The sequence below is a fragment of the Podarcis pityusensis genome (assembly GCF_964106645.2).
Source record: "Podarcis pityusensis genome assembly, chromosome: 5".
Lineage (NCBI taxonomy): Eukaryota > Metazoa > Chordata > Lepidosauria > Squamata > Lacertidae > Podarcis > Podarcis pityusensis.
In genome coordinates this window covers 77,107,959-77,129,453 of record NC_138032.1, presented here as the reverse complement: position 1 = coordinate 77,129,453, position 21,495 = coordinate 77,107,959, and the positions used below count along the sequence as shown (strand labels likewise).

The window sequence follows — 21,495 nt, the reverse complement described above, 5'->3', positions numbered from 1 at the left end:
ACCCCCTGCTGGGTTAACAAGTGCTGCCTGTTGTTGTGGGAAGAGACAAAAACCCGCATTTAAAAAAAACAGGATCAAACTTTAGTGCACTTGTTGTTTAGTGCACAAATTGTATACTATATTCCCCCCCATTAGATACTAACATTTATGTTTGTGTTGAAGATGGAGGCATTTTTCTCGGGTTCCCCTCTCTGCAAAAGGAATTTTTTACACTCTGATACTTACTACAGCTGTCCCTTCAGTCAGCTTCCTAATGTGAATGTGAAATCTACATTGGCCAGTACACTGATTTGCATTACAAATGTCCTCCAGTTTTCACTCTACAGTAACAATGATCAGGCATTTACATAACTGGCCCATGAGAGGCTCAAAGGCAATTTAAGACTCACCTGTGAAAATACCCAAAGTTTGACATTTTCTACATTCTAGGTGTGCTTCAAATGCATGATCTCCCTGGTCCCTGCCATGACCTTCAACAATGCTGAAATTCTAGCATAGTTGTTATATGAAGCTAGCTGGGAAAGAAATTATTTAAGGCCCATGGGGAAATAAGGTTGCCACCTGTTTAGAATTTGATATGGCCTGATCTTAGTTTAGAAACTGTGTACCCAATGGATGTTATGATTGATAGACTAAGTCTGTATTTTCTGGGTTCAAACAGATTTCAGTCAGTCATGGATTGCGTTACAAGGAAGGGTAAAGGAACAATTAATGAACTAAGGGTAACTTCATTTAAAAAACAATACAAATGCTATTGGTTTTTCAGGTAAAGACAAATCCAAAGGAATCAACTGCAAATATAAAATTACCCACCCCCATCTCAGAAAGTACAGAGACAGCATTAGATGAAAATACACGAACTACAGAGTTAAAGTTATGCCACAGAGATAGGATAATCTCATTTTAAAAATAAAATGCATATTTTTGCTCCCCACCCCCAAGACCATGCTGTTTCTACCTCCCCCCCCCATTACTACTTGGGTGTTAGTTCCCAGTTTAACAACTTCATCTTCAATCCTTAAACCAACATGAGCAGATAAAGGGGCTGAGCCATTTTTGTCTTTGTGTTGATCGATCTTCTTTGCCTCAAAATACATAGCTCAGTTGGTTAGAGCATGGTGCTGATTACACCAAGGTTGTAATTACACACACACACACAAGTTTTCCAAATTTTAACACATTGATCCAAATTATTTAAATTTAATACATTTTTTTAAAAAAAGGTTTCCCGCTCCTGTTACAAACATATGTCCATTGCTTCCATTGCATCCATTTCTCATGTGTAGCCTTTCCAGCACTCTGTTCCCAGACCTGGTTTGTAGAGATAATTTATTGCCATCATCCTTTGTCCATTCACATTCCACTCCTTTGAAAAATTCATTCCATTCTTCAAGGACTTGCTGGGCTATAAATAACTATATTTATAGCCAAGGTTGCAGGTTTGATCCCTGTATGGGACAGCTGCACATTCCTTTGTTGCAGGGGGTTGGACTAGATGATCCTCAGGGTCCCTTCCAACTCTACAATTCTATGATCTTATGCACTTGAAGAGAGAATTGTTCTGTGATTGATATTTGGATCAGTTGCTATCTTCAGCAAAGACTTCCTCAAATAAGATCATATGGGTCCATAGATCTAATCAGAAGAACAGGCAACCAGAATGCTGTTGCCTATAATATGGACCCTTAGGTTCGTATTGAAGGCTTTAGCAGATTTAGATGACTGCCATCACTTTCCCCATTACTGCAGACATAGGCAGCAGTTTAAAGAAAAAAGCGTTGCTAGCATTCATGGCAGTGGCCTGTATTCAGCGAAGCAGTTCTGTTAGCACAAGGACTTCTGGCTGTGCAACAGAGCTTCCCTTCCTTCCCCAATCTCTGCGCCCTCCCCAAATCTGCTTTGAGGGCTTGGGTGGGAAACCCAGAACGGATTTATGGGGTGCATGTGGGGAGGAGAAGGAAGGAGAATTTCATTGCATAGGCAGAAGTCCTTGCGCTAATGAAACTACTTCATTGAATAAGGTCCAGAATGTTAAAAGCAGCAGCATCCAGGGAGCATTCAAGTTGCTCCCTAGAAAATCCATGCTACAGATGCCAGTAACTTGGAATATGATCTCTGAGATCATGGAACTCATCGCATGGGCTGTGTGCTTTGTAGAGAAAGTCCCAGAAAGGAGGGGGGGGGGGAGTTGATGGGAATGAGGGGAAATCTGAGTAGTATTACTTCAAGTCTAGTCCACCCACATGCTTGTGCTGTGGTTGAAATAGCTTCTTACTGCTCATTTTGTCCCATTGATGAAGTGACTCATGAGATTGCATGTGCTTATCAAGTCGAAAGCTGACAATTTATGGGTACACATTTTATTATGGTACATGTTGTCTTGCTCCAAAATGGGAACCGCAGAATTCCATTGGTGCTCTGTGGGGAAAGAGAGATTGTGATGTCCTTGAATGCTGTTACAGTGGAGGTCAAATGATCTTTTGAAAGGCTGCGGAATAAGAAAGCAACTTCAGATTTCGTTAAATGGAGAGAAATGGAGCACAATTAGAGTCATTTCTAAAGACTTTCTATTAGGGCTATTAGAGAGCAGTGACACTTGGACATGCAGGCCAAATTAGAAAATGTACTCCAAATTCTAAAATTATAGGCTTCCTAATTATTTAAAGAATGAGGAAGTCTGCATTATTACTGTGTACAGCAGTCTCCATTTCACGGAAGGAATTACACCTGTCACTGACCCTCACAGAGCATTATACCCCATAGACCTTTGGCAAAGACCTTTTTGGTGGCTCAGTTCCCTTTGGGCTTCTTACATCATGGACAAGAACAAAGTGGTCTTTTACAATTAATGTTTTATTCAGTTGGATCAGGAGTAAGGTGTTCCTAGTGTTATGTGTTCTTTTAGAAGGAAGCTGCCTTATACTGAATAAGACCAGGCATGCATATTTATGGTATGATAAGGTCAAAGCGCATAAAGCATTTAAAAACCACATTGTCAGGAAAGCACTGTTTAATGTTTGGATAAGATATAAGGATTTGCTAGAAAATAAAACCCCAAGGTGGCTGTCACCAATGGAAGCGAAAGCCTTGAAAAGGGTCAATATGGAGGTCAAATGGCCGAAATATTGGGAACAAGACGGAGATAGACTGAAATTGCAGAGTTTTGAAAAACTAAAAAACAAAGTGCGAGACTGGCTTCATTATTATCAAATAATGGAGGTATTTAAATTGGACAGGAAAATTGGCTTCCAGGTGGAAAGATCCAAATTAGAAACAGAATTGTTAGAACCCAAGACTAAGAATTTGTCAAGAATGTATAACTTGCTGCTGAAATGGAATACTCAAGATGAAACGGTAAAATCGGCTATGATTAAATGGGCACAGGACGTAGGACATAACATTATGTTTGCTGACTGGGAACAGTTATGGACCACAGGTATGAAATTTACGGCATGTAATGCCTTAAGAGAGAATATTATGAAAATGATATACAGGTGGTACATAACCCCAGTCAAGCTTGCGAAAATCTATCACTTGCCCGATAACAAATGTTGGAAATGTAAAGAAACTGAAGGTACATTTTTTCACCTTTGGTGGACGTGCCCAAAGATTAAGGCTTTCTGGGAAATGATATATAATGAATTAAAAAAGGTATTTAAGTATACCTTCCCTAAGAAACCAGAGGCCTTTCTCCTGGGCATAGTCGGCCAAATGGTGGTAAAGAAGGATAGAACTTTCTTTATGTATGCAACAACAGCAGCAAGAATACTCATCGCAAAGTATTGGAAGACACAAGAACTTCCCACGCTGGAGGAATGGCAGATGAAACTTATGGACTATATGGAATTGGCGGAAATGACTGGTAGAATCCGTGACCAGGGAGAAGACTTGATGGAGGAAGATTGGAAGAAATTCAAAGACTATCTTCAGAAACACTGTAAAATTAAGGAATGTTAGAGTGATGTTGGACTGAAAACAAGTGGTTTCCAGCTGCACAGGTTAAAGTTAAGGATAGATTAAGATTAAAGATCAAGATTAAAGATGTTTAAAGAAATGGAAATTTGATATTAAAAGGGAAAATTTTAAAGTTATATGATATTAAGATCAAGGATTAGGTTTTAAAAAAAGTTAAAGTTATATATTTTAACATTTTATTAAATTAAAGATTGGGATTAAAAAAGTGGAAAAGAAACTGCTGGACAAATAATGTGGACTGGAATACAAAAGAGGGAGGTTTGAGGAAGTCTAGAAAATAAGTAATGTAAAATTGGAAATGGAAAAGAGAGTTTGTTTTTAATTGTTGTGTTTTGTGTTTTTATTGTTAAGTTTTGTATTGTTTTTTGTGTGTGTTGTTTTTTGTTTTTTGTTTTGTTGTTTTAAACTTTAATAAAAAATTATTATAAAAAAAAAATATATATACTGAATAAGACCATTGACTCATGTATCTCAGTGTTGTTTTCACTGACTGACAGTGGCTCTCCAGGTCTCCTAGAAAGCGCACCAGCTTGCCCCCATGATTGAGGGGCCCGGCACATGCCATGTGCTCGACAGCCATGCAAGCTGTTGTCATGCACACACGCCGTACGACAGACTGATGTGTTGCGCATACAGCGCATGATGTGTACATGCGGTGAGCACACATCACCATGGAATTTTGAGGGGCCCAGCCCCCTCCTTGAAAATGGGGGGGGGGGCTTGGCCCCCTAGCTCTCTGTAGGTGCCGCCCCTGTATCCTCTCCCTAACTGGAGATGCCAGAGAGTGAACATTGGATGTTCTACATGAAAATCAGACCCAAATCTGCAAAGTCAAAAACTTTTACCTTAGTCACTGTTCGTACAAATCTCCCCCATCCCCTCTTAAGTTTTTGCCAAACCTCTCTCTCACACGAGTGGCTCCCATATGCCTTGTTGCCATATTATCAAAGGGCAGCTCCCATGAATAGGTATCATCCTGTTCCTTATGGCTCCGATCTGGCTGTGGCTCCGATCTGGTGGAACACTCTGTCACAAGAGACCAGGGCCCTGCGGGACTTGACATCTTTCCGCAGGGCCTGCAAGACAGAGCTGTTCCACCAGGCCTTTGGCCAGGGCACAGCCTGACTCCCTCCCTCGGCAATCTTCGCGGAGCTCTGGCCCAATGGTTGCCAGTGGCTTGAATTAATTAATTTTATAACGAATGATTTTAGACTGTTGTTTATGCTGTACTTTTGTACTGTTTTATTGTTGTTAGCTGCCCTGAGCCTGGCTTCGGCTGGGGAGGGCGGGATATAAATAAAATTTATTATTATTATAACAATTGTGCAATCTAAATTAATGCAGAGGGGAATAATAGTTGAGCTACAGGTGTGCAATGGGATGAGTTGTACAAGAACCTGCAGAATTGAGGTGTCACTTTTTAAAGCATGCATATATATATATATATAATTTAATCTCAATCTGTTCAGTAGGGCAAATCCTAAAGCACCAGTTTCGCGTAGACAATAAAATATTCATATTCCTTTCAAACATTTATTTGTGCAACATTAATAAATTAGAAGACAGGAATATGACCTTGCCTCTCTCTGTTAATAAGGAGGACAGTTGTCTGACATAACAGAACCTCTAATATATCTGTAACAATGAATTTTAAGAATGTAGTACTCAGAGCTATACTTAGGTGGGAGGATGGGTTATCATATCTTATTCTCTTTCTGTGTTTCTTTTGAGGTCTGTTCCAAGAGAATAAAGTTTAGCCCTTGTGTTCCCCACATTCCTGTGGCATTTGCATAACCTAGTGAAGTGATTTGGGGGCAGGGGGAAATAGACTTCCACTGACAAGCAAGATTGTTTCCTCTTCAGCCACCATTGTCTGCTTGTTCACCAGCCATTTTGCCAGAAGAATGTGGCCAAAGCATTTCACAATTCATCCCAGTGACTGGGGTTCTCCACCATCAACCTACAATAGGGGTAGCCAACAGGAAGTGTTGCTGGACTCCAGCTCCCATCAGCCCCAGTCAGCATTGCCAGTGGGCAAGGATAATGGGAGTTGTAGTTCAGCAAAAGCTGGATGGCCTCACTTTGGCTACCCTTGACCTATAGAAATGGGTTAGCAGCCTTCCTCCCAGCTTTCGCCTGGGGGTGTTTTGTTCCCTTCCCATTTACAGGTAGGCCAGCAAAGAACTTAGATGTGAACAATAATAAAATACACAATATTACATGTACTGTTCCTGCAACCCTGGATCTGACCCATTGTGTATATGGGCTTTTGGTGCCCTAATTCCAAATATCTAAGCAGTCCTTGAAGCCAGAGGCCAGGCAGTTATGTTATTGTCGTTTAGTCGTGTCCGACTGTCCGTGACCCCATGGACCAGAGCACGCCAGGCACTCCTGTCTTCCACTGCCTCCCACAGTTTGGTCAAACTCATGTTTGTAGCTTCAAGAACACTGTCCAGCCATCTCGTTTCTGTCGTCCCCTTCTCCTTGTGCCCTCAATCTTTCCCAAAATCAGGCTCTTTTCCAGGGAGTCTTCTCTTCTCATGAGGTGGCCAAAGTATTGGAGCCTCAGCTTCAGGATCTGTCCTTCCAGTGAGCACTCAGGGCTGATTTCCTTAAGAATGGATAGGTTTGATCTTCTTGCTGTCCATGGGACTCTCAAGAGTCTCCTCCAGCACCATAATTCAAAAGCAGGAACTAGCAAGCCACTCCAGTATCCCTGGCAAGAAAACTCCATGGACAAAAACAACAGGAAGTTATAGTTCTTCCCAAAAAGACCCAAGCAGGACCTGCCCCACCGTTCCCCCCTGGGCCCACACTAAAAGCTGCTTGTAGATAGATTATGCCTGGCTATGAAGTTTTAGGGAGATCAGGGCAGGGGAAGTGAAATTGCACCCACTGTGAAATAGAGACCTCCCCATGAAGTCCTGTCAAAAGCCCAAACCTCTACATCATTATTACCCATGTTTCCTGGAAGTTGTATTGTTGGTGCTTATGGTGGCAGCAAGGAACTATCTCATTGCTGAGATTTGGTGTTAGTAGGCAAATATTAAAATACTAATACTAAAATAGGCAAATACTAATTTATTTATTTTTAAATCATTTTTCTTGTTGGGGTATGTGTCCATGCTTGCTTACACATTGGTAGAAGTATTTATTTAATGCTTAACCTTGGATTGCTGGTATCATTTAAATGCCTGTAATTGCAACTTCTGGAGCTGAGATAATTAATTGGTAGCTAAATGACTGATAAGTGATAATATAAAGAAGGAAAATATGAAGAAGGAAAAGGGAACTGATGGCTGTTAAGTATTCATGACTGGGCAGCGATGATACAGATCACTTAATTTCTAAAGGACTGTTTTCCGCCCTCAGATCTGTGCAACTTATTTTATTACAAAGTGCTCCTCTACACATTATTCCACAATCGGCCATGGTGATTGGGGCCAGCTAAAGACAGACACTGTCCTGGAGCAGAGTTCAAAAAGAAAGGCGTTTTCTGAATCCAATCCCATGCCATTTATAACACTTGAACTTCCTTTTAGGATCCCTTGAGTATTGTTGCAATGTGGGTGCTTCAAAAGAAGTAAAGTAGGTTCGGAATCCTTGTCAGATGACTGATCTAAATTTGACAGCTAATAATAATAATAATAATAATAATAATAATAATAATTTGTATGCCACCCATCTGACTGGGTTACCAGTCACTGGGTAGCTTCCAATGAATTAAAACACAATATGGCATTACTCAGTTCTATCTTTGTTTGAAGTTGTAAATTTTTCAGATACTTATAAATCTATTTTTTAAAAATAATTATTGAATTTTGGTTAAATATTCTGTGAAGCCAGGTGTCTACCTTCCCTCTTTAATCATGGGGGCCATTGATAGCCATGGCAGAAGTGAAGCTCTCCCCACTAATTAGTTCTACAGGAGTCAGGGTCAAACATGTCCACATATATTTTATTTAGGCAGAGGCACCCCCTGCCATGCAACACTTTACAGAAGACATATTCACCTGCCCTTCCCATTATGTCATATGGCCTTTCTTTCCCAACAGACCTTGGGCTGTAGTTCTAAATGTCTCTGAACAGGAACAGGAAGTGTCACCACAATGGTAAACGTCCTAGCTGCCTAGGGGCCAAGACTACAATGGAATCCATTGTGTTTGCTGTGGGGAGCAGAGACCTTAATGTGATCTGGGAGCATGCTCAGTGCTTCTGAGAAAGATTGGACTATGGAGAGTCCTAGAAGACTGCCATTTTTGTAATTTGCACAACACACTTGTTACTCGTTATTGTTCAAATAAGTTCATGATTTTAACATTTGACCAACCTTTTATAAGTAGGCAGATTTTGATGGTGGAAACTTCCACCTACTTCATTTCAGGATTTCTTTGGAGCAGGGAGAGGCTGATTTTTAAGGGGTGGCATGTTCAGCTCTTGCGAGTCATCCACCTCTTTTATGCCCTTTCCAAATAAGGGTTCAGAGCTGCATTTCATAATTAAAACTTAAGTACCTGTTGTGTTTGGAAAGCCTACACGTGGCTTTTGATAAACCGGTTAATGAACAATAAAGTTTAATTGGGTGTATTATTGTGCAGTACACATGAACATCTAAATGTAAGACTGAAAGCAGAGCGCAATGAATGCAAAATAAGGCATGAAATTGAGTAACTTTGTTGCTGTTAAAATACAGCTTTGTCACCACACCCAGCCACCCAGAACTCAACTTTTTCTAGCCGTTCAGTTCTCATTAAGGAAGCAGTAAACAGGTTTTCTTCCCCTATAGATTAAAAATAAAAACATTTCCTGAGCAATTCAAAAGAGATTACTAGTGAATGTATATAAAAGTGTGTGTGTGTGTGTGTGTGTGTGTGTGTGTGTGTGTGTATAGTTATAACACAGGAATGAAGAACCTGTGACCCTCCACATGTTTGGACTACAACTCCCATCGTCCCTAACTACTGGCTCTGCTGGCTGGGGTTGATGGCACTGAAGTCCAACAATGTTTGGAGGTTAATAGTTCCCCCATCCCTAATTTAATTTTTTTAAGTGCAGTACCAAATAGTGTTTCTAGGACTTGTTTGCCAAGGTTGGAGTCTCTGGGGCTTGGGGTACAAACCTCTGGGTCTGAGACCCAACCTACAGAACTACCGTAGACTGTGTCTGCTTGAGTCATAGAAGCATAGCGTCCTTGAGTCATTTTCAGGTGCAGAGGGGAACAGCAGTCCAGAACACCAGCCTCTGTGACTGGCCAATAATAGCCTCTGGAGAAGGCCATGCCTGGTATTAAAGGGCCTGGCTTTCTGTATTTCCCTGATCAACAGAGTAGTTGATACCTTTGACTTGCTCCATCCATCTCAATAAATTTACCTCTTGGACTGAGGAACGGAGAACACGCCCTCTAGGTCTAATTTTGAGTGAGACCTTCCCTCTGGGTCTAGCCTGACCTCAACACCTACTCCTTTCACTCCAGTTAATGTTTCTTCCTTGTGTCCACCCAACATATTACTAAGTTTACCTTCACAGATTTACACTTTACATCCTTCTTCTTAAATACATGAGCAGCTCACAAATTGTATTTCACTAAGGCGCTCCATAACATGGGAGCTCCCAGTGATCCAGATCTGGACCACGCTGTGGCATATATCTCCAATACATTATGCCTTGTTACTTAAAATAATTACATAATGATTGAGGCTCAGGGTAGATGTCATTCTGGGAGATGTGTGGTCGTCTCTTGTGTGTATGTCTGTGTTTTAAAGGGTAAATGCAGCTGTGGAGGGACTTGGCTCAGAATGGGGCTGAAGCACATCGGGAAAGTGGATTTAATATTCTCCATTTGCTCTCTTTTCCCAATCTGAATTCTACCCTCCCTCGCTGCAACATGCTATTTGCCATAAAGGGAGAAAGCTACAGGTACCCATTTGGAAACAGTCCCATGATAGAGCTGTAATTGGGGGGAGGGGGTTGTTCATTGATTCATCAAGTTCCAGTTTTGCATTTTAAATTTGAATGAGAAACTTGTGAAAGTCAAAATATGCTCTATGTATTTATTATATTTGCACCCTTTGCTAGCCTGTAGGATCAGGGAAGATTTTCACACTTTTTCCAAATGCAAACACTTGCATCGCCAGGTGACTTGTCCTGGCCTTGGCAAGAAGTCCATGGGGCCTGATGGGGCAAGGAAGTATGTAGGGAAGCTGCAAGTGAGTAACCTCCTCCAGTTTGGGAGTGGCCTTTTATTCTTCCTGAGCCAGATTGCTCCTCCCACACTCTTGCCCACTTCTTGGAGAGTGAAAGGCCTTAAAGGGGCAGACTTGTGATCTGAGCACTCTTCCTCCTCCCTGATAACTCCCTCCAGCTCATTACCTGTGCTGACAGGATGACTTGGGGTTGCAGATCCCTGGCCAGGAGGAGTTCAGTACATTGAAGATTTTGGGGGGTTCAGATTCTTGGTGGCCCACAGCTCAAGGGCTCCCAAGTCAGTGGGCTTTGTCCGTGTCATGACATCAGGTCCTGGGTTGCTTTCCAGAACGTCTTCCATTGGTCTGATGGATCTGACCTGCCTCTTGTTTGAGTTGGAGCCCAGGCTGCTGCACAGGGAGGCAGCCCTGCCAATCCTTAAACTACTTGGCATTGTATGATTGTTCTGACTCCACACAGTGTAAAATAAAATGTTCACTTGTTTAGATATCTTTTTGTTCATCTACCAAATACCACTCAATGCTAAATACCATTCCATGCCAGCTGTCAAATACTGTCAGGTATCAGATGTCATATAGCATATTCAGTTAATGTTGGCAAATGTGAACTTCTTCTAGTGAATATTTCACACTGGAGTTTGGCAAGGGGTAATTTTTGGAAGCAGCTTTTGTTTCCATTTCTATCACGATTTCCTTTTTGCCTGAAAGATGGCTGTGGATGTGGTGCTCTCCATGGTGCTGACTCTCCTGTCTTTTTAAGGTTGGCAGTCGCGGTATGCAGAGCCACAGTTGTGCTCATTGGCCAGGACTGGAGGAATGCTGGGGTGATATTATCATATTGCTCTCCCTCAGCTGGATGGAACACCAGGGTGCTATCATCAATGTCCTTGACCCCCACAAAGGCTAAAAGAGACAGATGCTGTAGAGCAGTACAGAAAACATGTGGGCTGATAATATGATTTAAAGTTCCAGTTGTAAAGGTTTTCACCTGCTGGAAACCTGGGATCCCTGTCACTAATGCATGTTAGGGGGCACATTTGGAAAGCGTTTAACTGATATTGCAAAAAGTTCGCTCAACCATACTTCACCCACTGTCCTTTTCTCCATGCTTTCTCTCTGTGGCAAGGAACCCCAGGCTCTTCAAATACTGTTAGATTGCATTATCCCTGACCATTGACCATTCTAGCTGAGGCAGATGGAAGCTGGGGTCAAACAATATATGCAAGCCCACATGTTTCTCTTTTCTCTGTGTCAAACTTTGGAAAGAGATGCATTTCTTCAATGTACACCCGAGCTTCATTCAAAAAAAATTATTCATTTCTTCTCCAATGGATCTTATGCTTATGTGACAATATAAAATGGTTATTTAGCTGGAATTTTATGTCCTTGGTTGGAGAATGGGGGAAAACCCCCCTCAGCTATCCATTCTCTCTCCCCCCCCCCCCATTTCCATTTGGCACACATACATTAGATTGATCTGTGTCCCAGACAGCTCTTTCTAATTGGGTCTCTGCTTCCATTTCTTATTATTATACTTTTAGCAGAATTGAAACTAGGGAGGTGGGGGTGGTCTGTCAAGACTCATTCAGTCAAATATATCACTGTGCCAGGAGCCAACCTTGGTGTATTCCCACCAAGTTAAACATGCAGTGCTGAGCTGCACTGAGGTTTTAAAAAATAAATAAATAAATAAAAGTGCTGTAAGCTTGTCCCAGGTAATGTAAATTGTATGATGATTTCAGAGAGTTTGGGTCCTCCTGGGACCACTTTGTATGTTGCTGCAGTGGTACAAGAGCTGCTTCCCCAGGGCTTCTTCCTGTCCTGCCGTAGTTGAGTTAGCTCTGCCCATCGGCTTTCAGATAATGTGGGCTCTCCCCATCCATAAATAGCCCCCTTCTATCTGAGTGATGATCAAGAAACTGTTAATTCGTTTAAATCTAACGACCCAGCTGGTATGTTGTGAAGCCTGAGATGGTACTTGGTCACTCAACAGCAGCCAAGTAGGAGGAGGGCCCCCACATTCTTATTTCTGGGAGATATGAGATTGTCACCAAGGAAGAATCAGAATCAAGTTAGTGTGCAGCTGTTGTATGGCATGTTGGATTGAACTACCACCTGCCACAGCTGCCACTACTCTCAGGTAACAAGGCTAGTCTCTTTCCTCCCTGATGGCCTGTCTGTAGTGGTGCTCAGCAATGACTGTAACAGTGTTGGAGCACATACATTGCCTGCAGAATACCTCCAGGTTCAATTCTGCCATTTCTAGTTACAAGGTCTGGTCGCGAGTGATGAGAAGGACCTTTGCCTGAAACTCCTGAGAACCACTGCCACTCAAAGTAGGCACTGCTGTGTCTGGGTTAGAATAACAAATAATCTGACCTGGTATAAGTCAGCTTTCAACATTCCTAGCAGTGGAGATGGAGTAGGTGCCACAGATTCCATGCCTAACCAGCTGCATCAGTGATTTAAAAGAGAGGTAGGTAGCCGAGTTGGTCTGCTGTAGTCGAAACAAAATAATATCTGAAGAAGTGTGCATGCACACAAAAGTTCATACCAATCACAAACTTAGTTGGTCTCTAAGATGCTACTGGAAGGATTTTTTTTATTTTAAAAGAGAGGGAGAGAGTTGCTGATCTGGTGTGCAGTCATGCACACATCAGGAGTAAGTGAAAGTTTGCAGCTGATCGACTGGCTAAAAGAGGCACTGTTCATGATATGTGGGTGGAACTCATAAAAGCTAAGTGAAACAAAATGGTATCGCTGTTGCTTCTTCCTTCCTCCAAATCTTTGCTTCAAATTTGCCTTTACCCTGACCTCTTAGTAGTCATCCTCAGCCACATCAAAGCCTCTGTGCATTTGCATTGACACAAATGCAATTTAAACTTTTCCTTCTTCCATTATCACTGTCACTGTTTAGATTGTAAGTTCCCAATAGCAGGGATCTGCTTGTGTTGTGCTGGAATAGTATTTTATTGCAGACCTAAGTCTTGCTGCCTTATAAAACTCCACAAAAAGACTTAAAAGACACATACACTGAAGGGTTATGTTCTGCGTTGTTTCCAGTCTACGTTTCAGTTAAAGGTTGACACCAATGAACTCTCCTTTTGATCAACTAGTTTTGGTTGTTGGCCAGAGTGTTCCAGTCTTGAGCCTTGCTTGTCACAACACAACACGTATTATATTTTTATAGGTCAGATTTTAACTTTATTTAAACAAATTAAACATCTTCTTTAATTCTTACAAGGTTGATGGAGGGGATATCTATATATCTGTATCTATAGGCATTCTACTTGCATGCGACTGCAGGAGATAAATGAATAAAGAAAATCATACCAGAAAATGGTGGGAGACAGCTGGAGAATCCTCGTGGCTCACGAGGAGACCCTCCCTGGAGCCTGTAGGGTGCATCAGCGAGGTCAGAGGAAGCCCCAAAGAGACTAGAGGATCAGTGGGGCTTTGTTTAGGCTGCTCTGCCTCCCCGCCTAACAGCTGGTTTACGAAATAGTGCAGCAGCAGCAGCAGCTGCTCTCCCACATGTCCTCTAGTCTCCAGCTGGCCCCAGAGCTTCAACTCTAGATATCTGTAAAAACAAAAAAATTCCTTCCAGTAGCACCTTAAAGACCAACTAAGTTAGTTCTTGGTATGAGCTTTCGTATCTAGATATCTGGTTCTGGATTTGAGAGGGAGTGGGAGAGAGAGCTGGAGAGCAGGGGAAAATACGCATTCAAGGCTTTTTGGAGGCTTTTTAGAGGGTGCTTCCCACTTTAAGCGATTTCACTTATGCATGCATGGACCTAGAATGTAACCCCATGTAAGTAAGGGGCACCTTTATATAGGCATACACCCCCCCTAAACAAGCCCCCTTGCCAAGCCTCAGAAGAATTCCTGAATGCCTCAGAGGACTTTTCAAAGACGCTGGCACTGATTCAGTTTTGAATCAATTCGTAGAGCTTTTACAGAGAGCAAGGATAATTAACCTCTTTAGCTTTGATCCCTGTGGTAAACATCCTGTAAAAGTATAGTACCTCTTTTTATTTGGGGCATACTGAGAACCTGTTAAGTTAAGTTTAATAGATATTGGGCTAGGGTCCATACGCAATGTAAACTAACGAAGGACAAATATTGTAATAAGTTGCATCGGTAGAATAAGCCTGCTTAGTTGGCTGCTAAGCCCACTGGTGAAAGTTCAGCTTTGAGTTTCTAAGGCCTTTAGGCCTGTGATTAAATGATAAGCGATCTGAGCTGCATTTGATAAATTAATAAATATTCTACCACGTTTCTTGGCTCTTTAGTAAGGGTAGAAGTTTGGATGTCTTGCCATTTTCATTCCAGGATGTAATTCCCTGAAACATTTCACTGTTCTTTAATTCTTTTTACTGGCACATTGCCTCACAAATATTCAGAACTGGAGAACAGGAGCTTGGCCCATATTTTGCAATTGTGTACTTGATTTTTTATTTACGTATCTAGTAAAATGCAGGATATTTAGATGTAGTTACAAGTAGTCTGCCGTAGTCAAAACAAACAAACAAAATTCCTTCCAGCAGCATCTTAGAGACCAACTAAGTTTGTTACTGGTATGAGCTTTTGTGTGCATGCACACTTCTTCAGATATTTAGAGTTAGTCGTGATAAAAAAAAATGCATGGGATTGGCGTTGGCGTTTCACTTCCCTCCCTTCCTCCATTCCCATCTCTGTTTTGCTGAAACCATTATTATGGGACGCGGGTGGTGCTGTGGGTAAAACCTCAGTGCCTAGGACTTGCTGATCGTATGGTCGGCGGTTTGAATTCCCACGGCGGGGTGAGCTCCCGTTGTTCGGTCCCAGCTCCTGCCCACCTAGCAGTTCGAAAGCACTCTTAAGTGCAAGTAGATAAATAGGTACCGCTTAATAGCGGGAAGGTAAACAGCATTTCCGTGTGCTGCACTGGTGCTGGCTCGCCAGCTGCAGCTTCGTCACGCTGAACACGTGACCCGGAAGTGTCTTTGGACGGCGCCGGCTCACGGCCTCTAGAGCGAGATGAGCACGCAACCCCAGAGTCGGACACGACTGGCCCGTACGGGCAGGGGTACCTTTACCTTTACCTTTTATTATTATAAAAGATTTTCATATGGGCTGAGCTGAAATGACTCAGTATTCTCCCACTTTCCCTTTTTCCTTACATTGAAAAATGCCTTCCTTGTTTGACTTTCTTTTTTTTTTTTTTGTATATTTCAACTAATATTTTGATTGACACTATCCTTGGGGAGCACTGCAGTTCTTTTCTTGAAAGTCCACACTACAGGGGCTGCTCTCTTTCTTTTTTAAAGTTTTGTTAATGATTTCCCAACATACATTTTACATACATTGGATTTCAAAGCAGGCACCACAATCCAACACCCAAGAACCCAAGATTAGAGTTTCCCATAGTACTTGTGTTCCGGTGGGTGGGGGTGGGAATCTACAGCAACATCTCAGCTGTCCTCGTTCCAGACTGAATATTAGGATGGATGGAACCATATTAATGTAGCATTTGCATGTTTTTGCCAGCAAGTAATTGCCAGTAGTGGACACACTTGTGGGATGTGGAAACCTATGAAAGAATTCAAGTTGTTCCTTAGAGATATTTCTTATCCCTGGATATTTGGGTGTTCAGGTAGATGGGATCCTATTTGAGTAAGTCACAGCTGAGAGTAACAGGAGAAAGGTACTGAAAAAATAGCACAAATTGCTGCTGCTTATTATTGCATTTATTTTTATTAATTTAACAATTTGCTTATTGCCAAGCATTTCTTGGGCTCCATGATCACTGCAGATGTTGACAGCAGTTACAAAATTAAAAGACGCCTGCTTCTTGGGAGAAAAGCAATGACAAACCTAGACAGCATCTTAAAAAGCAGAGACATCACCTTGCCAACAAAGGTCCGTATAGTAAAAGCTATGGTTTTCCCAGTAGTGATGTATGGAAGTGAGAGCTGGACCATAAAGAAGGCTGATCGCTGAAGAATTGATGCTGGAGACTCCTGAGAGTCCCATGGACTGCAAGAAGATTAAACTTATCCAGCCTTAAGGAAATCAGCCCTGAGTGCTCACTGGAAGGACAGATCGTGAAGCTGAGGCTCCAATACTTTGGCCACCTCATGAGAAGAGAAGACTCCCTGGAAAAGACCCTGATGCTGGGAAAGATTGAGGGCACAAGGAGAAGGGGACAACAGAGGACGAGATGGTTGGACAGTGTTCTTGAAGCTACTAGCATGAGTTTGACCAAACTGCGGGAGGCAGTGGAAGACAGGAGTGCCTGGCGTGCTCTGGTCCATGTGGTCACAAAGAGTCGGACATGACTAAACGACTAAACAACAACAACAAAGCATTTATCTCTTTGTTGAGAGTATATATTTTTCTGTGAGTATGATGACTATTTGATTTAGTCTCATATTTGAGGAAGGGCCATAACTCAGTGGTAGAGCATCTTATTTACATGCAGAAGGTTTCTGGTTCTACCCCCCAATGTCTCTAGGTAGGGCTGGGAATTGACCCGGTCTGAAGTGTTGGAGAGTCACTGCCAGTCAGTGTGGACACTACTAAGCTGGATGGAGCAGCTGCCTATTTTCCAATTACATAAGATGCTTGACGAGCTTCTTTCAAACATGAGAAAATTCACTGGCAGCATTTGATTACTTACATGCTTCTGCCTTTGCATTGGCCTCTGTGCAATGAGCCAGGGCTGTATTGCACAGCTTTTAATGCAACGAGAGCAAGCTGTGTGCAAAAGCTTAAATATCACCTCCTTGGAGATGGAGTATTGTTGGTGAGACAATTGAATTGTTACAAGTTGTAGACATGGCAAAGGGACTTGGATTTGCAAGCTTGTTGTTTTTCTGTCAACACCGAGACATGAAATGCTTCATTTGACTGAGTTTCTGTATTTGGTTTTTACAAGCTGTGAGGGAGAATCATACCTTAAGGGACAAGGAATTAGAGCCTCTTGCCCTTCCGATTGCTGGTTCAAATCCAGCTCAAGTCAGCAGAGAGTTTTAAAATGCTACCATTTCAATGGGTTCTTTGAAGCAGAGAAGGCGGGTCAGCTCTCGAGCCTGCTTTTTAATCTCTATGTTACAAATGTTTCACAATATTGTGTGCTGGGGTTTCTTATATAGGAATATGGGAATTTAGCTCTAGCAACTAGAAACTGTGTCTGAAAACACACACAACAAACTATTGATTTGTTTTAAAAATATTTTAATTACATTCTAATAAACAACAGAAGTGAAAGCAGGTAGGAGGAAAAGAATACAACCAAGTTGCCATTCTCTGACATAAATTTAATATACACCCATCACTGCTTTCAGGAGAGAGTGTTATTGATTGTACCCCACTAAAAGAGGCCACAAGGCCACCTTTAAAATTAAGGGCCAAGTAAAGAGAAAAGCCATTGTCTGGTGCCTACAAATAGAAAAAAGATGGCGCCAAGCATGCCTCCCTGAGGAGAACATTCCACTGAAAAGGCCTTCTGGTGGGGGCACACAAAGAAAGGCTACCTGTTTTATCTTCATTATCTGTATTATCATGTTGTCTGTAACACATTTTCCAGAACGGAATGACTTCACTCCATTCAGCACTCAGGCTCCATATCTGCTGGAACAGATAACTGACTAACCACATTCTCTAATTCCTTACAATATTTATTAATTCAGTTAACCTGGCAGTTAGGAAACTGGCCTCGCACCAGGCTAGCCACTTTATGAAGCCTTTCTTCAGGGACTCAGGAAGAGATCTTTCACATCACCACTTTCTGAAACCAGAGATGCCAAGGCTTGAACCTGGAGTCTTCTAGATGCAGATCAAGTGCCCTATCACTGAGCTATATACTCCCTGCCCAATAGTTCACCATCCACTCATCTTGTCCATGCTACGGACACACCCCTGTGACCATAAGTACTCTGCAGGTACGAGTTTGTATGTTCTCTGGTTTCGGGAAGGTTCTTCCACAAAGAAGATATTTTGGGCAGTTGCACTTGTATTAGCAAATTCAACAACCTGCACCTGTTTCAGAATGGCTTTCTTTCTTTCTTTGCCAAAAAAAAAAGGGAGAGTAAGCAATGAGAATTGGAGAAGATCAGCAAAATGCAGGAGAGTTGCTTGATTTCATTGGGAATTACTTCTAAGTAGGCTTAGGAATGCATTTCTGTACAGTATGCGCTGATGCTGTAGATGAAAAGCGAGTGACGGGGGTGACTGGCCACAAAATTGTAAGGATATATAATCTTGCCTCTTTGCTCATATCGGTATTCTAGGAATTTAGGAGGGAGACACTTGTGCCTGGACTTCCTTGATAATCAGTTTCTTTGCACTCTCTTGTTTTTTCTATGCTAAGCTTTGCCTTCTGCTGTTAATCTCATGAATAAATGCATGGCTCAGTTTCTGGTTGTGTCGCATTGTACTTCCTGTGTCAGTTAAGCTGGATTTACCTCTCGGAAGATGAACCTTTGGAAGTGTGAATCTCTTATTCTCAGAAGGAATGGCATCAAAAATTTATTATTCAAGGATCAGTTTAATACATTTAGAAGAATCAAGTGAAGAAGCTGCTTCTGGACTCTACTACTTCAAGCAGAAACAGGAAGGTGGCATCACCAAATCCTCCTGTAGACTACAACTCACATAATCCCTGGCCATTGGCCATGTTGGCTGGGGCTGATGGGAGTTGGAGTTGGAAGGCCAGAAGGTTCTCCATCCCTGGTCTATAGATCTAAAAGAAAATGAACAAAATGGGGAGACAGATTCAGTGTGGCCTTCTGCTTCTTAGGACATCCCCCCCCCCCCCGTTTGTAGGGATGGTTTCTTTTTTCTTCTCCTTACCATGGTGGGCATTCTAACACACCACACTGTCATCACCAGCCTGAAGTGATACAACCCAGGAGAAGCTTTACTACTTGAGTCTGCCCCTAATCTTAATACTAGTGTTAATTGAGAGATGTGTTATTATTCTTAGAGGTGCAGTGTATTTATTGTCTGACTGGGCTCCCCTTCAATAAATTTCCAACACATTTCTGGCCACTGATAAATAAATATTCAATACCAGCCAACTCAATAAGTCAGTTCTTTTGTGAATATACAAACAGGAAAGAGCAAAAACTGAGCAGGGAAGCGAGGGAGCTTGACTACTGCGTAATATTTTATAGGATTTTGACAAGCCAATAGTTGGGCAACATAGACAAATGGCATTAGGAAACTTGTCTTGGGAGTTTGATCTTTTAGCTTATCATTTGTGGATAGGAAACATCATAATTTCTGTCTGTCAGTAATGGCACCTTCTATTATTACCAATATATATGCAAGGGAAATAACAGAAAGATTCTGAACTGCAGAGTGAAAATCTATTGTCTGGATAGGGCTGGGTCCTGCCCTGCTTAGTGTTCAGAGGCGCTCTTGGCCTCAAGGCAAATAGTCGCAGCCATGGAAGTTTTACATTAGAGCTACCTTCATGAGGGCTTTAGTGTATGTAATTGACAGACACACTCAGCAGTTACAATGAGAAGGAGTGGGGAGAGAGAGAGAGTCAAGTGGCACAGCCCACAAAATGGTTCAGATCTACAACTCACCACAGAGATGCAGTGACATAAAGAGCATTTTTGAGAGTTAATACAAATCGAGAACTCTCATGTTGATGGGTGTGACCATTTAAAGTCTGAATAAAGACATGAAGTGTGAGCAAACAAAAGGTAAACAGCAACCCTTGCACATGTAGAAAAAAAAACAGGAAATGATTCTTACCATACTGCCTCTCCCGGATTTCATTATATGGCTGGTTCCCTTGCCAACATGGTGGGAGTAATTTTCAGCCATTCATTCATCCCCAGTAAGCCATGCTGGGGAAATGGTGAACTTTTATGAAATGTAAACAACCATAAGAAAATTATGCTTCTGGATTGGGAAGCATTGAAGCAAGTAGTACATCAGAAGCTGCCTTCGACCAAGTCAGAGCATTCAATCTCTGTATTTTCTACACATCCTTGCAGCAACTGTCCAGGATTTCAGACAGGGAGAGGCGAGTGGGTGAATGGAGATGTTGGTATTGAGCAGCAAATTGACCAAGGTGAGCCCATATCTGGCTCTGACACCTTTCTTGCTTTCCTCCTGTTCAGAATGCTGGGAGCGCCTTGATAACTTTTGCTTTGCCTTACCTGGAGAGCACTATTTTTGCAGGAATTTACGACTTCGAATTGAACATAGTGAATCTGTCACTACCGGTAAATTTTGTCAGTGTTGTGAAGCATCTGAAATCATTGCAGCATGGCTGGAAGATTCAGACATAGTTTGTTGGCTTATTATACCAGCTGCCCCTTAGGACAGTCTAAGGTTTCCTTCCTTCCTTCCTTCCTTCCTTCCTTCCTTCCTTCCTCCCTCTCTCCCTCCCTCCCTCCCTCCTTCCCCTTTTATTATTTTTATTTTTATTAAAAAAAACACATGCAAAAATTGCCTGTGGCACATTCTGCAAGACAGGAAGGAAATGACTTTGCCATGACCTCTCCTGTAGCAGCCCATGCGATAAATAGATCACAAAGGGCTCAAGTGTGTCTTGTATTCAGAGAGACGCATTGTTCACATTGCAGACAAAATGTTCCGCCGTTCATTCATATGCTGGCAGTGTGCATTTCCACTCCCCCTCCTCTCTGTTAAAAGTAATAAAAAGGGAAGGAAAGTGTAGCATCACGTACATTACTATTCAAGCTCAGTCAGTGTGGGTAGCTGACGCCTTGCTCACTGAAGCCGTCATGCATGCTCATCTCATTGGAAAGGATGCCTTATTAAAGTGTATCACTAAATAATAAAAAAGAATAGTTGAATAATAACCAAGTATTAATAGGTAGGTCAAGCTGCAGAAGACCAATGAGCTTTCTGGAGGTTGGGTCATGCTTGAGTCTGAGAAGTACAATACTGTTCCTTTTCTTTTGTTTTCTTCACTTGGGCGTGTCTTGCTCCTGGGAAGCACCAGTTTGCAGACCAGAAGGCTTTGTGGAATACAGGGATGAACAACATGGTCACACAAAAAGTGGGTGCTGGCTGTACAAGACAACCTATGAGAGTATTGACATCTTTTGATTTCAGAAGCGCTACCCAGCCCAGGCAGGGATAGGGTTTGAAGGTGAAGCTTGAGGAAATCAAATGGACTAGAGATGGAGCCAGGAATGAACAGGTTGACACTTGACAGAATATTCTTGCTCATGGGCAGAATAGTAGTAGTAGTAGTAGTAGCACCAGCAGCAGTAGTAATTTATACCCTGCCCATCTGGCTGGGTTTCCCCAGCCACTCTGAGTGGCTTCCAGCAGAATATTAAAA

At 42.1% G+C, this 21,495-nt stretch overlaps 1 protein-coding gene across 6 annotated transcripts in view; it reads left to right on the top strand.

Moving 5' to 3' along the window:
- Positions 1 to 21,495, top strand: part of GRID1 (glutamate ionotropic receptor delta type subunit 1) — a 707,273-nt gene that overhangs the window by 124,645 nt on the left and 561,133 nt on the right. The window lies entirely within an intron of this gene.